The sequence below is a fragment of the Populus euphratica genome, unplaced genomic scaffold (assembly GCF_000495115.2).
Source record: "Populus euphratica unplaced genomic scaffold, PopEup_1.0 scaffold27.1, whole genome shotgun sequence".
NCBI lineage: Eukaryota > Viridiplantae > Streptophyta > Magnoliopsida > Malpighiales > Salicaceae > Populus > Populus euphratica.
This window is the reverse complement of record NW_011499899.1, coordinates 1,133,775-1,143,094: the sequence shown is the minus strand read 5'-3', so window position 1 is coordinate 1,143,094 and position 9,320 is coordinate 1,133,775. Positions and strand designations below refer to the sequence as shown.

Genomic DNA, 9,320 nt, shown 5'->3' with positions numbered 1-9,320 from the left:
AATATTAAAAAAATAAAATTGATAAAAATAATTTAAAAAAAACACAAAAAACAAAAAGAATAAAAAAAAGAAGACAATCTTGAAGAAAAAAAGAGAAAAAAATATAAAACCTAAAAAAATAAAAACGAAAAAAACATGGGAAAAAATATGTAAAAACAAAAAAATATAAAAAAAATTACAGTATTTTTTCCATGTATTTTAGAGTATTATTTATTATTTTCAACATATACCCCTCTGGTATTACTTTTATATGATATGACATATAGAGAGTCATAATATAACGTCCTTAGTAGCCTCAAATCAATAAATCATTGCAAATAATTGAGATACTCTAAGAAGTTAAGAACACTTCAATAAACATTTATAATCTGGCAGTTTTTAGTTTTTTAACGCTTAATTAATTAATAAATTATTTTTTTAGCAGGCTGATTAAAATTGATAGAATTATCATGGTAAAAATAAAAATAAAAATTATTACATAGTTTTATAGTAATTATAAACTTTAATTAACATTACCAAAAAAATTAATAAATATAAACATACATACCAACATAATATTTTTATCAGTAAATTAAGTAAATTTTTCTCGCTAAATATGCCTGCGTCATATCATAATTTTTGTTTTATATCCTTTAAACACAGTCTTTAGCATCTTATATCCTTTCTTTATAATTCCATGTTTTAGCCTATATCACATACCTTTTAAAACTTTTTATAATAAAAAAATAAAATAAAAATTAGCCTGTTTATACTAAAAAGTTTTAGTCTCGTAAAAAAAAGAATAAAAAATATTTTCAAATAAAAATTTGACCTATTTGTGTATTATGTATCATCATTTATCATATCAAATTACTGGCTTCCAAATAACAGGAGACAAGAAAGAAATAAAATCAAGATTCTTCAAGGCAAGACTACCCATTCAAGCCCCCACGTTCTTTAAAATACTCCTTGTATTTTCAGAATTCATTCAAGCTTTTTGCTCTTTAAAAATCTCTATGGATGAAAATCACAATAATATTCAGGAAATAATTGATGGGGAAGTTCATCTTCGGAAATTCTTGTGTGCTCTTTGATTTTGTATCAATTTTCAAAGAAGAGTTGTCATGGGATTTGATGGAAGAGAAGCTGCCATTTGGTGCAGGTCTCGTAGGAGCTCATTGAATAAACTAATCAATTTTCAACAACACTTAGTCTTATCATTAGTTGGAGATCCAACTATATTATTTATCCCCGTCCCTTCCCCTCGTTGATCAATATCACCGGAAACAACCATGGAATTCCCTCACGGCTACTACCCTCGAACTCATCACCACCGAAGAAATGATGATGATGAAGAGAGAAGAGAACATTACCCCCCACCACCACCATCCTTCGACCAAACACCACCACCCCTATTCTACAGAGAGAATGAATTTGCACCACCACCACGACCCTAATCACACTATTATGAAGAACCTCCACAACCACTAAGACCATATTTTAATGAAACTAACTATTCACCTCCTCCACCACCAACCTCAATTCAAGAAACTCAGGTCTTTCACACATCTCATCATCATGGAGTTGACCCTTCTCTTGATTATCCACCTCCACCAACACAAGTGACTCGTGTTTCTCATGAACAAACTGAAACCCATCATTCTTTTAGGCCTCACATGCCATCTTTCAATCACCAGCACACTCATCAGTCTGGCTCTGCTTCTGGGCTTGACCTTTATAATAAACCCAGCTTTAAGGTTTACAGCAAAGCTCAGCCTGAGTTTCACCTCACAATTAGGGGTGGGAAAGTGATTCTTGCTCCATCAAATCCTTCTGATGAGTTCCAAGTATGGAAAACTCAAAGCTTCTTTCAATTATGATCTCAAACTCAATTTGACTTTAAATTTTTTTAACTTTCTTTTGCACCCTTTTGTTTTCAAATTTTCTAAGGGGTTTTTTTCCTCTCATTTCTTTTTCTTAAAGTTTACATCATTTTAATCTGGGTTGTCTTTTTATGTGGGTTTTTGTTTTGGTTGGTTAGGTTGCAATTGTCATGAACATTTATTTGATCTGATCATTGTTTTGTAATTCAGATTCCATAAGCAAAAAAGATAACAGTTTTCGTCCATGTCCTTGGTTATTTTCTTAATGTTTTCAATCATATGATCCATATGTTGACCTATCATTTTCTGATTAATTGATTGGTTGCTTGTTTGGGATTACGGTAAAATTTGTTTTTTTTTTTAATATATGAAACCATAATCTCAAACACCCTTAATATTATTTATTGCTGTAGTGTTTTTTTTTTTCCTGGAGTTTTACATCTTTGTAGCTGTTTGCTTGATTTAGCTTGGTTGTTGTTGTAGAACTGGTATAAAGATGAAAAGTACAGCACAAGAGTGAAGGATTCAGAGGGATGTCCTGCCTTCGCTTTGGTTAATAAGGCCACTGGTCAGGCTATGAAACATTCCATTGGAGAGGCACACCCTGTAAGAAATTCTCTGAGATCATGAACTTGTTGAAAGTTTATTCTTCTATGTTTTGCACGCAACATTTCATTTTTCATTTATCATGGACTTGACGTTCGCCTGTGGAAAACTTGAACTTTACAAGTTCAAGTTTTCCTTAGCATATATATAAATATATGCTTGTTTCATATTTAGTCAAGATAGCTATATTTAGGTGCTAAAAACATACTTTTTATTTTCATAAAAAATATCTAAAATTTATATATATATATATATATATGTATGTATTTCTTTTATATTGTCAAAAAATCAACTCAACTCAATAGTTTAAAAATATCTTATTAAGTGAAAGTTTTTTGGACTTGAAACTTGTACATACTCACATTATCTTATACTTAATTTTTATCAAATAAATGAGAATAGTAAGACTCGAATTCATAACTATTTGGTTATCAAAATTTTAATACTATATTAAAGCATCAATTTAATCCAATAATTTAAGCTCTTAGGTGAAGTATCAAGATATTATTTATATTATTCTTTAACACATATTGAGTCAAAATAGCTATACAATAGTTAGGTGGCCAACCCTACACCACAAACATACCTTTTATTTTCATAAAAAATATTAAAAAAAATCTAAAACTTAAGAGTGATTGTGGAAAACTTGAACTTTACAGGTTCAAGTTTTCATTCGACATATTCTAATTTGAGCATATATCTATAAATATATTCCCTTTATATTGAGTCAAAATTGTTGTACACTAGTTAGGTGGTCAACCCTATACCACATGCATACCTTTTATTTTCATAAAAAATATCAAAAACATTTAAGATCCATGAGTATTGGGTCGCGACAACACCGGACCCAAAAGCATTTAGATCCAATAATAATATTATTGATAATATTTAACCTGTTTGTCCAAATTTTTATATTTTTTAATTTTTTAAAAAATTATGATTTTTCTTTAATAATAATAATAGTTTTTTTAAAAAATTATTAATAATGATGATGAAATTTTTTAATCTTTAAAACAAATTATGATTTTTCTTTGATAATAATAATAGTTTTTTTATTTATTAATGATGATGAATCTTACCCTTCAAATGAAATGTATTTTTTTTCAATATTAATAATATTTTTTCTAGATTTAATAATTATTATATTAATAATTTTAATTATAATAAAAATAGTGGTATTTATAATATAAATAATAGTATTTTTAATTATTATTATTATTATTATATTTAGAAATCTAAGACCCTAGAACCTTGGGTTCTAAAATTGAACCCAAGAGAATTATATTTTACGCAAACCTATTAGCCATGAGTCTGGATGATAGACCCAAGAACCCAGGGTTCTAAAGTCGAACCCAAGAGAATTGGGTCCTGCGCAAACATATTAGTTGTGAGTCCAAATGATAGACCCAAAAACCTTGAGTCCTAACGTCGGACTTAAGAGAATTAAGTTTTGATATTGGAGTCATTAGTCGTGGATTCGAACGTTGGACTCAAGAGCCCTAGGTTCAAACAGTAGATCCATTAGCCTTGAGTTTTAACCCTAGACCTAAGAGTCTTAAATCCTCATGCGACCCTACAGCCTTGGGTCTGCATTCCAGATCCATTAGCCTGAAAGCCTCGACGTCGGACTCATTAACCTTGGGTTTGGAAACCTAACCCATATGTTTTGGGTTATGACAGATCTAAGTCAATAGCAAAAACAACAAAAATAATAATAGTAATAATAATTGATTTTACTGTTCAAATTAATTCTATGTTTTTTTTATAGTAATAATATTTATTTCAAATTTAATAATATTAATGAACATAATAATATTTATAATATTATTAAACTCATCTTATCTAAGTTCTTATAGTTTTTAATCCTTTCAAATCAAATTTATAATTTTTCTTCAATAGCAATAATATTTTTTTCAAATTTAATAATAATAATAATAATTCTTATTAATTTTACCTTTCAAATCAAATATATAGTTTTACTTTGATAGTAATAATATTTTATTTTAAATTTAATAATAATAATAATTTATAATATTATCCTTCAAATTAAATTTATGGTTGTTTTTTAATATTAATAATATTTTTTTAAATTTAATAATTATTATATTAATAATATTAACTATAATAAAAATAATAATACTATAAGTCACAGGCACGCGGGTCTGCAATCCTGGTTGCGTGGGCTTGTAACCCCCAGGGGACTTTGCAAATCCTAGGCACGGGTCAGTAAACTTTAGGCACGCGGTCTATCCTCAACAAATGGTTCTGCAAACCCCCAAGCACTTGGGTCTGTGTGCCTAAAGTGTGCAGACCTGTGCGCTTGGGTCTATTTCCAGGCACACGATTCTGGCCCTAATGCCAAGTGTTTATAGCTCCTATCAAAATCAAAACGGCCATTTTCTTCTTAACCATTTCTTCAATAATCCTAAATGTATTCCAATAAAAAAGTAACCCCCTTGTAATTTTTCCAACTCTATGTAGCAAGGACAGCTTTACCATTATATATTTCCATCCATAATGTTTTATGTTTAAATAAATAATAATAGTGATATTAAGCCCTTTTAATATATTGTATAATTTTAAAAAAGAAGAGTGTTCTATTGCATGCTTGAGACAACATCGTAAAAGTGGCTTTCCAAGTTTATCAAGGCAATTCGGGACTTAAATGTTTTTCATAAAAAGAGTTACTTGTAATGATTTATTACAATTATCCAAAACTGTCTTCTTTATAAACCAAGAGGTTGATGATTTTCTTTGCTTATAAAAGTCTTGGCATTGCCTTTAAGACAGTAACTGGATATGGTATTCCAAGCGACAGTTTCAGTCAACTTCAGTTGTGATGTCATATACATTGCTTGCCACTGTTGTTCTTGACCATATAAATGATCCGATTTGTTATATCCTCTTTAAGGTCCAGATGCCTGTTTTGGGGATATGTATCGCTAAAGGAAGACGTGGCAAAGATTGGATTGAACATCAGAGTAGAATATCTTCATATATTTGTCCTGCAGATAATTCAAAACATGTGGAACATGATTTTTTTTATGCCGCAAACCTTCAAACACCCCCCCCCCAACCCACCCAATTCACTACCGAGATGCCCTTTTCTTTTTCTTGAGAAAAAACCTGCATGCTTCCTCACATTTCACAGCTGGAACAAACTATTGTGGGGGCTGTGGGTGTAAACACAGAATTGATACCAATGAGTAGGCCACAAATCTAGAACTGGTTGCAAACTAGTGCCAATGGCTTTGTTGCTTCTCTCCTTAATCCACCCAGATATCATTTAAGGCTTCCAATAGGCAACTCTTATCGTGTATCACTTGATTGTTGCATGCAAGCAGTCAACTTGCAGGCATGCATACAGGTGTACCATGGTACCATAAAGAAAATGTTAAGCGCAATACCATTGCAATTTTTCAAACCAGCTTGACCTTGATTTGTTCTCTTGTATTTTGACAAAACCTTCTCCTTTTAGAGTTTTCATGTAAGATTGTTGCTGGAATAAATTATAATTTGACCTCAAAATAGTTATTAAGGGTGTAATGCTGTGTAGCGGTACCAAATGGTATACCTTAAGAAATGTTGTTGTCCCAAAAAAAAATATTTCTGCAGGTGCAGCTGATTCCGTACAATCCAGATGTTCTTGATGAGTCTATCCTATGGACTGAAAGCAAGGACTTGGGTGATGGTTTCAGAGCAGTAAGGATGGTTAACAATACCCGTCTTAATTTAGATGCTTTTCACGGTGATAAGAAATCTGGTGGTGTCCATGATGGCACCTCTATTGTTCTCTGGAAATGGAACGAAGGAGATAACCAACGATGGAAGATCATCGCAACTCGGTACTGTAAGTTTCTAAACAAACAAAACACAAGGTTCTAAAATTCCTATCTAAGTTTTACCATCTCTTTGCTTTTTGTCAAGCAAAACATCATAAAAAAGCGCAAATCCAAGAATTTCGTTTGATGAAAAAGAAGTCCAGGATTAATATAAGAAATCCTAAATGCCTTTATACTTGTACTGATGTTCTTTCTTTTGATCATTGTAAATGCAGGAAACATGCGTGATGGTGTTGCCATTTGTTGAAGCTACATTGTATCTGCGAAACCATGAATAATTCTCAGGAGAAATTGTTTTTTGTTCCTTTTGAGAACGTTTTGTGTTGCATGCTCCTTGGTGTGAGAAACTTGTGTGTCAAACTCTTAGACCTATGTTTAGCCTTCATTATCCATAATCAATTTGAAACATACTTTGCAGAATTTGAACTGATGAACCTTCTGCCTAGAATGTTTTACATGTTCTTGGTGTTGTATACTCTTTTGTAGTTCCCTCGACGTGTTTTGCACATTCATCTCTCTGTAAGATCAAGGTGGCATATAAAGACGATCAGGTCCTCTAAATTTCATTATTGAAGGATCTGTGTCTTTCATTTCACATATCACAATTACTCAGTACTTCTAGGATAAACATTCATATGCTGTCTAGACTTGTGGAGGTGCTGGGGAGAAATAGACCGACAGAGATGTGGGCAAAACCAATACTCGATAACTTTTAGCGTCACAACTTTGAAGAACTTAGTTGAATACACAAAAAAAAAATTGATCATAGCCTGGGGATTAAGGGGTCGCAATTAGAGTTGCTAATTCTGACCAACTTGGTATATGGGCATCTAATGACTTTTCTGACACTGGAGTGAGAAGTAGCATTAAAGATCCTACACACGAGAGTTCACAAGAACATGTTCCTCGATCAACACTTGAGATTAAATCGAATATCATTGTCTGAAATTAAATATCGATTATCCTTCACTGGATGAAGTTGAGGTTCTAGATGAAAAATGACTTGTCTTCTGTGAAGCTCAAGTTTTAGCAGCATTTCTATGAGCACAAGTGTTTATTACAGTTGGATTTAAATGTTATCTCAAGAATGAAAATGATGCAAAGAGATGCTAAACAGAGTAATGATTCAAGAATGACGTGATTTATCTAATCCTTAAATGTGGTTGACAAAGCGAGATTATGCAAACCTGCCATGCTAATCACCATGTTTAGCATTTCTCTATTACTGTTTGAAGGTTCACCGTCAAGATTTCTCAAGAAAAGAGAAGTTAAAAACCATCATGAGGCTGTTGGCATTGAGAAAATCACATCTGGATGTTCAGGCAATCTAACAGCATTTTAATGGGCTTATAAATTCAGGCCTAGCTTAAATCCATCTCATTTAGTTTTTTATTTAGTTATAAATTCAGGCCTAGCTTAAATCCATCTTATTTAGTTTTTTATGAGTATAATTCTGGTTGTTTTTTATTTAGTAATACATTAAAAAAATTTATTTTTAAAAATTTATTTTTTATATTAGCGTATGAAAATAATTTAAAAATATTAAAAATATATTAATTTAAAATAAAAAAAATTAAATATTTTTAAAATGTTTTTAAAACATAAAAATAAACAAAATAGTTAGAAATATCAGTTATAACTTAGGATTAACAGTTACAGTGGCTTCCACGTAAATGGATAGCATTTCAGAATATAAAAAACCTTATCCGTCGTTACCCCACCAGTTCATTTTCATTTTTTTCTTTTTTTAATTTTGTGGCCTTAATTCTATATGATTGTAGTAGAAAGGCAAGATTCAAAGTGGAAGACCCAAAAAGTATAACATGATTATAGTAGAAAGGCAAGATTTAAAGTGGAAGAAGCAAAAGGTAGAGAAAATAAGTCATCTTCAATTTTATAAAATATTTATTTGAGTCAAACATTTTATTTTATTCATTTTTCAGTCTTTGAAGTTAAAAAAATAAAACATCTTTTTAAAATACAAAGAAGTTATCCGTTGCCTAATAAAAAATAACAATCTTCGTTTCAATAAATTACTATTTTTAAAATTAAATTTAAAAAGGTTGATTTTTTTTTCTAAACATGATAAAAATAATAGATCAGAAGATATTTTATTTAGCAAGTCTTTGTGATAATAAATTATAAATTTAGATTAATTATTTTTCAATTATAATCTTGTTATAATAAACAAATATATTTACACATTATCCTAATATATTTACAAACTTTAATACACAAGGATAAATGCAATTTTTTTAATTGAAAACAAATTCAATGCCTAGAGCAAAAGGGGTTAAAGGAAGAAAAACCATTCACATTAAAATACTTGAAAGGGGGCACAACATTTTTGCTTCTCTTTTAGATCTCTATAAAGAATTCAAAACCAACGGTCCTAGTTGCAAGATATTCAACATAATAAATTAAAATGATAAGCTTTAAGTTGTTAGTAGATTGATGGCTTGTACTATATCTTTAACCTAACTAAGATGTTTTACAATGTAAGAAAATATATTCAGAAAAGCAAGAAAAATCCAAGACATTATTTGAGTTTCAATAAGTTTTGTTAATTTAATAATATAATTAAAAATGAAAAATATAATAAAAATAATAAAAAAATTAAGTTAAATAAAAAAATTAACAATAATCAAATCAAGAAATTAATGTTTTTCAATATTATAAAAAATATCATCTTAATATTTTTAAAACGTTTTTTTGATATTATTTGATAATGAAACAAAAATTAAATAAAAACATGGTAAACCTATAGAAAGTGTAAAAAAAAAAACCCAACACTTAATCCTTATCAAATCAAATATTGATGAAAAATAAATTAAAAAAAATAAATTAAAAATTAATAACAAACTATCAAATCAAATCTTAAATAATACTGATATAGATGAATAAAATAAAAATAAAAATTGAGAGTAAAAAAAATAAACATAAATTTCCACCATATCAAGAAAATCAATCTTTGATGTTGGTAAAAAAAAAAAAAAGAGAGACTAACCCT

General features: G+C 29.6%; 1 pseudogene; it reads left to right on the top strand.

Moving 5' to 3' along the window:
* The first annotated feature begins 1,209 nt into the window (after positions 1–1,209).
* LOC105132553 (carboxypeptidase Y-like) lies at positions 1,210–6,905 on the top strand (annotated as a pseudogene).
* Positions 6,906–9,320: the final 2,415 nt, after the last annotated feature.